We start from the raw sequence: 15,222 nt of genomic DNA, 5'->3' as shown, positions 1-15,222 counted from the left end.
GTTTATTGTGATCCACACAGTCAAAGGCTTTGGCATAGTCAATAAAGCAGAAATAGATGTTTTTCTGGAACTCTCTTGCTTTTTTCATGATCCAGCAGATGTTGGCAATTTGATCTCTGGTTCCTCTGCCTTTTCTAAAACCAGCTTGAACATCAGGAAGTTCACGGTTCATGTATTGCTGAAGCCTGGCTTGGAGAATTTTGAGCATTACTTTACTAGTGTGTGAGATGAGTGCAATTGTGCGGTAGTTTGAGCATTTTTTGGCATTGCCTTTCTTTGGGATTGGAATGAAAACTGACCTTTCCCAGTCCTGTGGCCACTGCTGAGTTTTCCAAATTTGCTGGCATATTGAATGCAGCACTTTCACAGCATCATCTTTCAGGATTTGAAATAGCTCAACTGGAATTCCATCACCTCCACTAGCTTTGTTCATAGTGATGCTTTCTAAGGCCCACTTGACTTCACATTCCAGGAAGTGTGGCTCTAGGTCAGTGATCACACCATTGTGATTATCTGGGTCATGAAGATCTTTTTTGTACAGTTCTTCTGTGTATTCTTGCCATCCAGCTTTTTCACTCTCTTCTTTCATCCTCATCAAAAGTTTTAGCTCCTCTTCACTTTATGCCATTAGAGTGGTATTATTGGCATATCTGAGGTTGTTGATATTTCTCTCAGCAATCTTGATTCCAGCTTGTAACTCACCCAGACTGGCATTTCATATGATGTACTCTGCATGTAAGTTAAATTATCGGTGTGACAATATATAGCCTTGTCATATGCCTTTCCCAATTTTGAACCAGCCAAAATCTCATGTTGTTCCATGTAAGGTTATAACTGTTGCTTTTTGACCCTTTACAGATTTCTCAAGAGACACATAAGGTGGTCTGGTATTCCCATCTCTTTAAGAATTTTTCACAGTTTGTTGTGATCCACACACACAAAGCTTTAGCATAGCCAGTGATGCAGAACTAGACATTTTTCTTGAATTAACTTGCTTTCTATATGATCCAATTAATGTTGGAAATTTGATCTCTAGTTCCTCTGATTTTCTAAACTTAGCTTGTACATATGAAAGTTCTCAGTGCACATACTGTTGAAGCCCGGCTTGAAGCATTTTGAGCATAACCTTACTAGCAGCAAAATGAGCACAATTGTATACATTTTGTCCGAGCTGACTTACCCATTAGTCACAGCAGGCACAGTGCCTCAGGTCCATAAGAGTTTAGGGCCCCAGAAATGTTTTATTTTTTTTAAATCAGGAGGAAAACTAAAACTGAGTGGAGGAAGGGGCCCATGAAACCGGCAGTGCCTAGGGCCATGAGAGTTACAATGCAACTCTGACCTCTGTGACCATTTCCCAGCAACAAATTCCTCTTTGAGCCAAATATCTACCAGTTTCTGCTTTATTTATCAGAACACTGGCTAAGTCAGTGCCCCAGATAGAACTCTTGATTCCTGCTCTGAAATTCCCTGTCTTTCCCCATTCTTCTCCAGTTCAGGGAATGGGCCACCATCCAATATTTACCCAAGTTAGAGACTCAACTATTGTCCTTGAGCCCTGCCTCTCCTTCAGCCCCAACATCTAAAATGTTACCAAATTCTATCCATTTAATGCACATGGTGCATCTCACCTCTGGTCTTTGCTTCTGCTGGTACGAGCTAGTCCAAATCCCCATGAGGGCTTCCTGCTCAGCCTTAAAATAAAACCAGACCCTCTGAGCATGCCCTGTGAGGCCCTGTGCTGTCCAGACCCAGTCTAATTCCCCAGTCTCTTTCTGTGCCACTCTACCCCTTGCCAACTAGCCTGATGAGGTCAATGGACTGCATTAAGGGCCTCACCTTTTCATGTTCCCTATGCACAGTCCTTTGGCAACGGCTTTGCCTCCAGACTCTGAGATCACACCCTTTAGGTCTTTATGCAAATGTTGCCTCGCATAGATAACTTGACCTAAAACTGCCCCACAACTCCAACTTTTCCCTTTACTTCTTGGAGATCTTGAAGATTTGGTTTCAAAGGTTGGCTCCACTATTCTATATCTCTGTGACCTCTTAATCTCCAAGCTGTATTTTCCTCATTTGTAAAATGAGAATAGTAAGTACTTTATAGCAGTGTCATGAAAATTTAGTAGAATAAAATACAGAATGCTGATTCATAAAAGATCCTCAATAGTTCTATGATTCCCTTATCAAAATGTCACCAGCAATAATTTTAATTGACTTTTATTTTTGATTTAGGAGTCTGCCTCCTTACCATGCATAGTCATAAGACAACAACAACTTTGAGGAATAAAAACATCTTTTTAACTCTGCTTCCATAAGTGTTTTATAATTACACTCAGCACTGAAAATCTTGGGGTGCACTGCTTCCAAATGTCTCGGTATTAAATACTGGCCTGTACCTGTGTACATAGTGTGCTGGGGACCCATGAGAAAAATAACATTGAATTCCTCACATGAGTGTATTTTATGAGTGTTTTCCTGAGGGTCATAGTAGAAGCCTTTATGGCTGCAGAAAAAGGAACTTTTCAAGAGTCGTTTCTTGTGGCAAGAGACACCAAAATGGTTATAAAAGAAAAGCACCTTTGCGTGGTACATCTTCTGGAAAACAGTGCTGCTAGGAGCTTGGCAACCCTACCCCTCTTCTTCCCCAGGTCATCTTCATTTTCTGTTTTCCCTGAGGAGCTGTGAAATATAAAAAACAGGTGCATTTGATTGCAACTGCTTCTGCTACTGAAAGATTCCACTCTTTAAACCCAAAAAATTTAAAAGGGGATAAAAACTGCCTCCAAAGGATTTTTTCCTCTGGACAGCCCTATCATTTATGACACAGGGCTCAGCCCTTGGCTGCCATTAGCAGTAAGAAAACTATTGAACTCTTCCTCCTGTATTTTCTATTTCTAAATACTATAGCTTCCATTTGGATTTATGTGCTTCCACAGAAAGTGTGGACAAAGAAGCCCATGCTCTTGAAGGAACAGAATTGCATTCTGGAGGAGAAATCAAAGTGAACAACAAGTTTGGGTTTAGGGATTCCACCTACCGAAACCCCAGAGCAGGTGTGTTTACCTCAAAATCAGAAATGACAAGTACATTCTTGTGCCAAGACAGCAGTTTTCTTTAACAACTCTGAGTTTACCTCTTGCTACTCATGTTTTTTTTTAAGCAGTTAGGAGGAGGACAATCCCTTTTATATTATTAAATTAGTGAATTTCATTATTCACTTATCATTATCACTATATACCTGTCACCCCAAAAACGAGGAGAAAAGGAATATTCAAGAAAGTCATGGAGGGACTTCCCTGATAGTCCAGTGGTTAAGAAAGGCATAAGGGCAGGTAGTGTGGGTTCAGTCCCTGGTCAGGGAGCTTAGATCCTGCATGCCTCATAACCAAAAAGTCCAAAACATGAGAACAGGAGTAATATTGTAACAAATTCCATAAAGACTATAAAAATGGTCTACTTTAGATTTCTTAGGTCCTTTTAGCCCTGGGAGTCCGTTACAGCCTCACAAGGTTCCTGATTGAATCTAAACTATTTCACGGATCCAAGACTTCCCAACAAGATTCACATGCAGCTAATTAAGGAGAAGAAAGCGGCTTAATTAGCAAAATCACGATGCTCAGCTGTTGAGAGAGACCAGAAAGAATCCAGCCTTTGGTCATCTGAAAGCCAGAGAGCTGTGTTGCCCTCAGTGTGGGTTTCCAGGCTGCCCTGGGCTGCGCCTGCTGTTGCAAAGGCTTTTAAAGATACTCATTAAAAGCAGACCTAAAAATAAAATAAAATAAAATAAATAAAATAAAAATGGTCTACTTTAAAAAAATGAAAGAAAATCATGTAAGAACACTATTTTTCTAAGGTTTATTTTCTGGAACATCAGATGTACAAGACATCAATCAGTGTTCTGAGGAAAAAGATTCTGTGGGCGAGCAAGATTGGGAAATGCTACTTTAATTAAGGCCAAACAAATACCTTTTGTGCAGAACTTCTTAGAATGTTTAGTCACTACTTTGCATGGTGAATCACCAAGATAAGGAAATTTTTGATAAAAGCACTTATCTTATGGGACTAAAATGGAAAAACAGAGCAAAAAAGAAATACGTTTCCTGTTTTCAAGTCAGTCAGTGCCTAGTTGAAAGACAATCCCATAAACAGACTGTTAACATTAAGTGATAAAAGTACAGTTAAGGTAAATACAGAGTGGACTGTGCAAGTCCAGCAGGAGGAAACCAGGGAGGGGAAGTCAGTCCTTGCCAGAGGAGATGATGCTGGAGCTGAGCCTTCACATGAGTGGCATCATGCCTACCCCCATCTACTTTAGTCCACAATTTCCAATCACCTACATGGAGTGAACAACATTTTATCTTCAATAAAACATCCACTTTTTCTATTTTGGCCTTTGTGTAGGTTTGCTTTGTGTCATCTTTAGAAGTCAGATAGACCTAGATCCAAGTCTTAGCTCTGCCTTTTCCTACCACTCTGATCTTGAACAACTACCTTAACCTCTTCTGATTTTCAGAATTGTCATGAGAATTAGACATGATCTAAGTGAAGCACTAGCAGAGTGCCTGAAACACAAAAGTTTTAACCATTTAGACTATTATTATTACTATTAGCTTTTAAGATCGGAATACATTTGCTGCCATCTATGGGGTCGCACGGAGTCGGACACAACTGAAGCGACTTAGCAGCAGCAGCAGCAAGCATTCCCTAGATATATACAACCCTACATTTTATATTATGTTCACATTTCAGTTTCTATTTGAAATTCTGCTTCAATTCAGTTTTTTTTTTTTTTTAATAAGCTCTCAGACTCTAAAAGGCATAGCACTACATCTGGGATACAGACAAAATGACTGACTCATAGACCTTGTCTTGGATCAAAAGTTTCCAGATTAATGGTGGGCGTGGGGTAGAGTTGGAGAAAAATAAGAGCATAATAATGGGCACACTAGATGTGGGAACCAATAGATAAGAAGTACGGATAAGACACCATGAGAGAGAATATCACTTTTCTTTGGTAGATAAGGGAAGGACTCCTGAAAGAAGTGACATTTAAGCAGGGCCGTAATATATGGGGCAAATATAAACATAAGAGATTAAAAAGGGAAAAAAATCCAGGAGCAGAAACAGAAGAATCAAGGTAATAATTTATCATCTTTGTCAACTTATGAAGCTACTGTGGGTGACAAATGGAAAATGAAACTAGAAAAATGTTAGCAACAGATTATGAAAGGCCAGGCAGTTCAGTATCCATTTTTATCAATATATCACATTAGACATCTCTGAAAAACAACAAATCTCCTTTATATGTACAGCTGAGTCAACTAGAAAGGAAAATCCACAGGAACCAAAAAACAAACTCTGCAAACTTCACTAGTAAGCTCATGAACTGATCCTGGGACAAACAAAAATCTTGACTTTCATGTACCTAAGAGGACAATGAATGAGACATTAGTCCTAGAGTGTTGGAGAGAGGTGGCTGATATCTAACCTCCAAAGTAAGAGCCATCCAAAGGCTATGAAAATAAAGTACAGGGCTTAAAAATATCTGTCTGTTATTACAAGAATTCACAAATAAAATCTGTTTGTCAGGCTGGACATGAAAACAAAACTGTCATCTCTGATGATTTGTTCCCAAAGTCCTGGCTGCATTTGGGTTTGGAATTTGAATAAATGTTACATGAGTGATTTGGAAAACTGCAAGCTGAGAAATTAAGAGAAAAGCGATTCCAGACATGTGTTATTTTGGTAGGTCCAGGAAGAAGCAGGTGCAAAATCATTCTGGCCAGACACACCATCAAAAGCAGATATAAATTATTTTTCAAGTTAAAGCCCCACTGAAGAAAAGCTCACAAAGAGAAAAATCACATGCTTGTGAAGGAACAATCATTAGAGACAGGTGGAAGCCCAAAAACACAATACAAATAGACCTCCCAAAACCTCAGATAATAGAAGCTAACTACGAAATAAGTACTTTTAAACTCAGTGAAGTGTATGCCTGGATCGGGAAGATCCCCTGAGGAAGAGAATGGCTACCCACTCCAGTATACTTGCCTGGAGAATTCCATGGACAGAGAGAAGCCTGGTGGGCTGCAGCCCATGGGGTTGCAAACAGTCGGACACAGCTGAGCAACTAATACTGCTACCACTAGTTGGATACTTTCCCCTCAGATATCGCTCTTCAGGACTTTGCACAAATATCACCTTAAGTGTGAAGCCTTGCTAAATAATTTGAAAACTTAGAATAAAAGGACTATTTCCTAGAAGAATGTAACTATCACAACTGATCCAAAAGGAAAATTTTAAATCTGATAACCTCAATAGACGCAGACAAAGCTTTTGGTAAAATCTAACAATTTGAACAAATTGATAAAGATGATAGAATGTGTTATATCCTACACGTGAAGAAAAGTTGGAAAATTATTTGGAAAGAAAAATAAAAATGTATCTCTCACACCACATGGAAACATAAATTTCAGTTGGATACATAGCCTACAACATTTAAATTATTCCTTTTAGAACATGGAAAATTCCATGAGCTGTTTTTGGATATATTTTATATATAGCAGATATATAAACACATGTTCAGGAATGATGTACATCAAAATCAGGACAAGATGAGTTGAAAAGTCGACTCTGAATCATAGAAGTTTTAGGAATACCTTTGTCAGTACATTTTACTAATGTTTTCCACCTCTTGTGACCCTAAGAGTGATAGAAGATAAATATCCACAATTGTATAAGTTTAGAAGAGTTTTTCCTAAAAAACCAATGAAGCTTAACTAATCTAAAAAAACTAAGTTAGTTATTTAATTAGTTAATTAACTAAACTAACTAATTAAACTAGACTAATCTAAAAAAACTCATGAAGCTCATATAACATTATAAATCAACTATACTTCAACACCCATGGCTGATTCATGTTACTACTGTATGGCAAAAACCACTACAATATTGTAAAGTAATTAGCCTCCAATTAAAATAATTAATTTTAAAAAGTGACAAAAGTAACACAACAATCAAATTCAGTGTCAATTTTAGTAAGAGTCCAGTTAAAACACACAGATATAAAAAATGGTGACAATTGGGATAATTTGAATATGCATCAGATATTTTAAAGTTATTGTGAAATTGTTGATTTTCTTGAGTGTAATAATAGCACTGTGATTATGTAGAGTATATTCTTTAAATTCTTCAGTATTTGATGAGGGTACATAAAAGAATAAATATTTTTAATGTGGCAATTTGTTAATAATTGTTGACTCAAGGTAGAGTCTACATAAGATTTTATTGTGTCATTATTCCAAATTCTTTCTGTGTTTAAAAATTACAAATAAAAACTATCTAAAAGTGAAAAAAAAGTAAATAAAATGAAGGGTGATAGCTTGATTTAAAAGCAATTCTTAAAATGAAAAAAAAAGTGTTTTAAAAATTATAAGATAAAAATTTTAATGACAAGAAAAAGAAAATCTGGAGATAGGTTACCTCTGGGCAGAACAGAAAGGGAGTGAGATGAAGGAGGGTATCACAGGAGCCTACAACTCTCAGTTCAGTTCAGTCGCTCAGTCGTGCCCAACTCTTTGTGACCTCAAGGACTGCAGCATGCCAGGCTTCCCTGTCCATCACCAACTCCAGGAGCTTACTCAAACTCATGTCCATTGAGTCGGTGATGCCACCCAACCATCTCATCCTCTGTCGTCCCCTTCTCCTCCCACTTTCAATCATTTCCAGCATCAGGGTCTTTTCCAATGAGTCAGTTCTTCCCATCAGTTGCCCTAAGTATTGGAGTTTCAGCTTCAGCATCAGTCCTTCCAATGAATATTCAGGACTGATGTCCTCTAGAATGGACTGGCTGGATCTCCTTGCTGTCCAAGGGATTCTCAAGAGTCTTCTCCAACACCACAGTTCAGAAGCATCAATTCTTTGGCATTCTTAAAAGATTTGATGCAGTCATAGCAAAATGTTAAGATTTGGCAAGTCTAGGTTTTGGATACATGTGTGCTTCTTACATTGTTTTTGTATTTTTTAATATCTTGAAATATGTTACTAAGTAGTGACATTTAAAAAAAGGTTCTTTTCTAAATAGAAAAGAAACTTCACCCAAATAATCTGTCTTTTTTTTGTAAGTGGCGAGGAACTTTAGAAAACCTTTAGCAGCAAATCTGACCTCTTAGAATTTCAACAGGCCATCAGAGGAACCTGGGTGCTGTCTCTTCTGTCTCATAGAATAGATCTCAATGATACTTAATTCAAATAAATAAATATCCAGAATAAACTGGTATGGATGAGATTGGCCTTGCTAAGCCAACCATATAACAAAGATCCTTTATTGAGAAACTTTCTCAAGAGAATAATATTAAACTATTTCTTTTGTTTATTTGTCAAAGCACCCAAAAACAACCACAAAACATTGTGAAATTGGAAAATAACCAATTTAAACTGGTGGTGTTGGGAGTAGGGAGAGAGAAAGCTTCTGCATGAAAGAATTTTGATGCTACACAACACCCTTGTTATCAAAAGGTTATATGAACAAATTCAGCATCAGCAAAAGCAAAATCTGTTTCTCTCAATAGTAATTTTAAGATTGTCTAGGAAGAATCATTTAAAACTATCTCTGCTTGCCATAGCTTGTAAAAAATTCTTCTGTAAAATTGTAATCCTCTTATTGATGTTTTGTTTTTCAATTTCTCTATGTAATATGTAATTATTTCAACCTCTTCCCCTTTGTGTGGTCTATTGGTGGGCTAGAATTCAGAAGAGTTTCTTTCTAAGAACTCCAATAGGCTCAAGATAGTGATCTTTCCCCTCAACTCATATTCTCTGACCTAAATAGTTTTATTTTTTGAATGTGCCCCAAAGATTTGAATGGGACAAAGTATTCAAAACATAGCATTCACATAAAATATTTAATCTCAAAAAGAAGCAGGCTTTATTCCCTCAAGGAAAAAGAAATCTAATGCCAAAATATGAATTGTTTTTCATTTCTCTGTTTCTTTTCTTTTTTTTTTGAAGCTGTTTATATCTAGAAAAAGGAATAGGATGGCCAGAGCCATTATATGAATAATTCGATTCTAGTATGCTTGACCAAAAGATTGAATGACCAAAGCAAAACTGAAGATGTTTTAAAATATTTTTCACATTTATTTATTTACAGCTGTGCTGGGTCTTTGTTGCTGTGTGTGTGCTTTCTAGTTTCAGCAAAAAGTTGCTCCTCTCTTGTTGTGGTGTAAGGGCTTCTCAGTGCATGTTGCCTTCTCTTGCTGCAGAGCATGGGCTCTAGTGTGTGGAGGCTTCAGTAGCTGAGACTCACAGGCTCCAGAGCACAGGCTCATTATGGTGGCACATGGACTCACCCATCTCATGGCATGTGGGATCTTCCTGGACCAAGGATTCAACTGGTGCCCCGTGCATTTCAGGACAGATTCTTAACCAGTGGACTACCAGGGAAGCCTCGAAAGCTGAAGATTTTAAGATGTTTAGCTATTAGGTGAAAATGTCATACTGGAGTTGTTCAGAAAAGATTGGGAATCTATCTTTAAGGGATGAGAAGTTACAGACAGAAGATGAAACTAGAGGGTAAGGAAAGGAATGGACATTTTCTCTACACTTGACTATGTTCCAGACACTCCATGTAAATCATCTAAATGAAATCTTGCACAATCTCCATAGAGATTTTGTTTCTCATGTCACAGATGACAAGGTGAGATTTCATCAGGTAGAATAATGAGTCTAAGACCACGTGGTTGGTATGGAGGTACATTGCTCAGATCTCCTTCTAAGAAAATCTGCTTCATGTGGTGTAGATGATGCTGTTTCAGCATCTTCAGAGCTACCTTGACATTCATGCCAATGCCACACTTCACTCAGGCTGCTCCCAGGCCATGACTGAGCACAGCAGTGTCACTAAAGCCAGTCTGCTCCTGGCCCAAGTGGAATTCCTCCAACTTTTGCTCTGCATTGACTTGGCTATACTCAGAACTGCAGTCAGAGATTCTATCTAATGCTCCTGCATTCCTATTCTCCTTTCAAAGTTATTAAACCTGTATCACCTACCCTCTCCTATTCCCTCCTTTATCCTTCATAATAATTCCCTCAGTAAGACTCTTGTATATCCTGTCTTTTCATCTGCATCCCAAAGGACCTTACCTGACACAGGCCACTTAATCAATAGCTGTCAATAAGAGGCAGATGCAAAGGTATTGTGCCGGGTTGGATCCAGGGAGTCTTGCTCTTTCAAAATTGACATTTTGTTGTTGTTCAGTCGCTAAGTCATGTCTGACTCTTTGTGACCCCATGGACTGCAGCGTGCCAGGCTCTATCCTCTACTATCTCCCGGAGTTTGCTCAAATTCATGCCCAGTGGGATGATGATGCTATCCAACCATCTCAACCTCTGCTGCCTCCTTTTCTTCCTGCCCTCAATCATTCCCAACAACAGGGTCTTTTCCAGTGAGTCGGCTCTTTGCACCAAATGGCCAAAGTTTTGGAGCTTCAGCTTCAGTATAAGCCCTCCCAATGAATATTCAAGGTTGATTTCCTTTAGGGCTGCCTGGTTTGATCTCTTTGCAGTCCAAGGGACTCTTAAGAGTCTTCTCTAGCACCACAGTTCAAAGCATCAATTCTTCAGTGCTCAGCCTTTTTAATGATCCAACTCTCACATCCATACATGATAAGTACTAATATTGATACTACTGGTGATAAGTAACATAAGACATATGTTAGTATGAACTAGATATTATGCTTTACACTTTCATGCATTATCTTGCTCAGTTTTCATAACAACTCCCTAAGATAGATGTTTTTATCCTACATTCTACAGATGAGAAGACAAAGGCTTAGAGATGTGATTAATTTACCCAGGTCATATAGTTATCCAGTGGCTTAGCCAGGATTTGCGCTTGGGTCTGTATGACCCCAAAATCCATGTTTTTAACAACACTGTACATTTTTGTATACTATACTGCTTATCACAAACCACTCTGCCATCTTCTAGCTTCATCACTTTGCATGTTTTTTTGTTGTTCATTTGCTAAGTCATGTCTGACTCTTTGCTACCTCACAGACTGCAGCACCCCAGTAGGGCTATGATTTGATGGGTATTTTTCACTTGTAGTTAGAATAAGCAATAACTGTTTATAAAGTGACAATTCTGTGCCCTGGTTTTTGGCTATTTCCTGAGAATCCAATAGAAGAAAGATCTAGTTTCTTCCCTCAGGGAAAATCATTACTAATTTGTCAGGTTATTAACAATTTAAATAAAAAGAAATTATTGACACCCCTGAAACAAAGAAACATCCAAGAAGCTAGATAATTACAGAGTTGTCATCAAGTGACACTAACTACTCTTCTCAACAAAATAACTTAAAAATAAACTCCAAAATTGATGAAACTTCAAAACCGCAAGGAGTGCCTATTATCCAGAAGAAAGAAATCAGATCTTGAAAATTTCATAAGATCTGGAAAGGCAGAAACTGTGGGATGGTGATTGCTAACTGGAGGAAAAAATTAATCCCTAAAAGAATGGAAGATTCAGGTAGAAATGTAAGCAGTAATTTCTCACTTGGCATCACTTAAAACACCTCCTCCTAGAGAATGGAATGGAATGTACCATGATGGAATAACGTGCACTTGGCAGTCAGGCAGACCTGAAGCCCACAAGTCTGTCAGCACGAACTGGTTAAACAATAAAATTGGGAACTAGGGCAGCAAGGAGGAGGTTTAATGATGCTGCATGGGAAATATACTGTTGTCCAGGTATCTCCCCAGTGAGGGAGTCTGTTTTAATCTTGGACTTCAGCCAGGAATTTACCTTCTTAACTCAAGAAATCTTAAAATACATTTTCCTGCCATACCAAAAAAATTTTTTAAAGACAGGGAGGGAAACAACCACATACTAAACCCTAACAGAAAAATATGAGACACTTGGGCTGAGTACATAGACTACAAAAAAAAAAAAAAAAGCTGCTGGATCCTATATTCAGAATCAAGACTCATAATTAGTAACTCTCTACCTATCACCTGTCAGTGTCTTGGAAGCAAGTGAAATTTCCTTATCAATTCTTTAAAGAAACTTCAATGTTTAAAGTAAACGCTAAGGAACAGCATGAGCAGAAGTTTAGAATTTTGTGTAAGGTAGTATGAAGAGCCCTGCTGCAAATAATCAGTGCCTCAGAATGAGGTTGTCTTGGGTCCACAATGGGAGAAAGACTTAGAAAGAGATCTGAACAATTTGAATGATGTATTAATGAGCTGAAGAGCAGACCAAAACAGATATTGTTCCACTAGGCTTACAAAAGGCCTTCCTCCTTAGGGAGGAAGAACTGAATGTTATTTTCACAGACCTGCTGCATGACATGTACTTCTCTGTTTAATTATGCTTTAGCCAATTGAGTCATCAGGTGCACGTTCCATGAAGCTTTCTAGACTGGGCCATGTCCAAGTACCAACACTGATGCATTGAGAGACTGGAATAGAATGAAATTCTGAGGAGGCAAAGTGTGGATACCTGTATGAAAGACAGAAAGTCTTGCTTATCACTCTTCATTGAAATATGTAACCAAGACTAATACTATGGTATATGATTTTAATAAGCAGTAATCTGAAAGAGGAACAGGGTAGCTAAAACGAGAAGGTAGAAACAGTGTGTGGACATCTTCATCCTTTTTCTTTTTTGGTCAGTTTTCATTCCAATCCCAAAGAAAGGCAAGGCCAAAGAATGTTCAAACTACTGCACAATTGCATTCATCTCACACGCTAGCAAAGGAATGCTCAAAAATCTCCAAGCCAGGCTTCAACAGTACATGAACCATGAACTTCCAGATGTTCAAGCTGGATTTAGAAAAGGCAGAGGAACCAGAAATCAAATTGTCAACATCCACTGGATCATCAAGAAAGTAAGAGAGTTGAAGAAAAACATCTACTTCTGCTTTACTGACTACACCAAAGCCTTTAACTGTGTAGATCACAACAAACTGTGGAAAATTCTTAAAGAGATGGGAATACCAGACCATCTGACCTGCCTCATGAGAAATCTGTATAGAGGTCAAGAAAGAACAGTTAGAACTGGGCATGGAACAACAGACTGGCTCCAAATCAGGAAAGGAGTATGTCAAGGCTATATATTGTCACCCCGTTTACTTAACTGATATACAAAGTACATCATGCAAAATGCCAGGTTAAATGAATCACAAGCTGGAATCAAGATCTCTGGGAGAAATATCAATAACCTCAGATATGCAGATGATACCACCATTATGGCAGAGAGTGAAGAAGAACGGACGAGCCTCCTTACAAAAGTGAAAGAGGAGAGAAAAAAGTTGGCTTAAAAAAAATAAAACTTCAGAAAACTAAGATCATGGCATCTGGTTCCATCACTTCATGGCAAATAGATGGGGAAACAGTGGAAACAGGGAGAGACGTTTTTTGGGGGGAGTGCTCCAAAATCACTGCAGATGGTGACTACAGCCATGAAATTAAAAGATGCTTCCTCCTTGGAAGAAAAGCCAAGACCAACCTAGACAGCATATTAAAAAACAGAGACATTACTTTCCCAACAAAGGTCTGTCTAGTCAAAGTTATGGTTTTTCCAGTAGTCATGTATGGACATGAGAATTAGACTATAAAGAAAGCTGAGCGCCTAAGAATTGATGCTTTTGAACTGTGGTGTTGGAGAAGACTCTTGTGAGTCCCTTGGACTGCAAGAAGATCAACCAGTCAATTCTAAAGAAAATCAGTCCTGAATACTCATTGGAAGATCTAATGCTGAAGCTGAAACTCCAATACTTTGACTACCTGATGCGAAGAGCTGACTCATTGGAAAAGACCCTGCTACTGGGAAAGGTTGAAGGCAGGGGGAGAATGGGACAACAGAGGATGAGATGGTTGCATGGCATCACCAACTCTATGGACATGAATTTGAGCAAGCTTTGGGAGTTGGTGATGGACAGGGGAACCTGGTGTGCTGCAGTCCATGGGGTCCCAAAGAGTTGGGCACAACTGAGCGACTTAAGTGAACTGAACAGTAAGTGTTGGGAAAATGTGTTTATGAAGTTTGGAAGGGGCCAGATCACACAGGGTGTTCTAAGCTGTGCTACAAACAATGACAGGATATGCAAAGTTTTTTTTTTTTTTAAGAAGGAAGATGACATATTGAATTTTCATTTCCAGAAGATCTTTCAGACTCTAGTGTGCAGAATGGATCAGGGTAAGATATTGGATATAAGTGTATGAGTTAAAATTTATAACAATATTTCAAATAAGAAATAATAGTAGCTGGATTGGTGGTGGTGGTTTAAGTAGAAAGAAAAATGAGTTGGTTGAGGAGAAAGGGAAAATGTAATATTTACCAAACTTGGAAGGTGGACAGGATGGGAGGGTAAGGAAGAAGCAAGTGTCTGAGATGACTTCTAGGTTTCTGACTTGTTTAACTGGATAAATGGTAGTGAATTCACTGAGCTAGGGAGTACCAAAGAAAGATAAAGCTTACAGGGAAAGATCACAGATTTGCTTGTGAATGTTAAGTTTTAAGTGTTTGAGATATAAGAAATGTGGAAGGCAGATAGGTATGTTTGGAGTCAGAAGACTGATCTGATAGGGATTAAATAATTAACTTGTGTGGCTAAGGTTGCCTTTCCTGAAATTAAATGATAAAATGGAATTTACCAGAAAGGCAGGGAAAGAAAGAATGTTCCAGGTAGAGGCAACAGAATTTGCAAATGACGTGAAAGTGGGGCTATTTCAAGGGTTAATTATTACTGAAACTCAAGACTGTGCACAGGAGAAAGAAAAACAAGAATTAGTTAATAGTGATTACCTCTGGGGAGGAGCTCAGAAAAGTAGAGAATGGGAGAGATGTACCTTGTTTAGGTTGTGTGAATTTATTTCTTACAATGTAGATTTTAAGTATTTAAAAAAATAAAAATACAGTTGCCTTATGACTGTGCAATCCCACTCTTGGGCATATATTTAAAGAAAACTCTAATTTGAAAAGATAGCCGGTCGTTCATAGTACTATTTTCAATAGCGAAGACATGGAAGCAACCTAAATGTTCATCAACAGATGAATGGATAAAGAATATGTGTTACTTATACACGGTGGAATATTTCTGAGCCACAAAAGGAACAAAATAATGCCATTTGCAGCATTGTGGATGTTCCTACAGATTGTGATATTAAGTGAAGTAAGTCAGAAAAAAACAAATATCTCATGATATAATTTATATGT

The 15,222-nt window shown here is 38.2% G+C and overlaps 1 long non-coding RNA gene across 2 annotated transcripts in view; it reads right to left on the bottom strand.

The window, feature by feature from the left end:
* Nucleotides 1-2,235: 2,235 nt before the first annotated feature.
* Nucleotides 2,236-15,222, bottom strand: part of LOC147375417 (uncharacterized) — a 59,672-nt gene continuing 46,685 nt past the window's right edge. For both annotated transcript variants that reach the window (XR_015161539.1, XR_015161543.1), the window contains one exon: nucleotides 2,236-2,682. This is a non-coding gene — a long non-coding RNA (uncharacterized LOC147375417). The remainder of the gene's footprint in view (nucleotides 2,683-15,222) is intronic.

The sequence above is a fragment of the Bos grunniens genome, chromosome 3 (genome assembly GCF_055505025.1).
Source record: "Bos grunniens cultivar Pamir isolate PY7600 chromosome 3, Bosgru_T2T1.0, whole genome shotgun sequence".
Lineage (NCBI taxonomy): Eukaryota > Metazoa > Chordata > Mammalia > Artiodactyla > Bovidae > Bos > Bos grunniens.
Note: the sequence above shows the minus strand (reverse complement) of the source record. Positions and strands in the feature narration are given on the sequence as shown.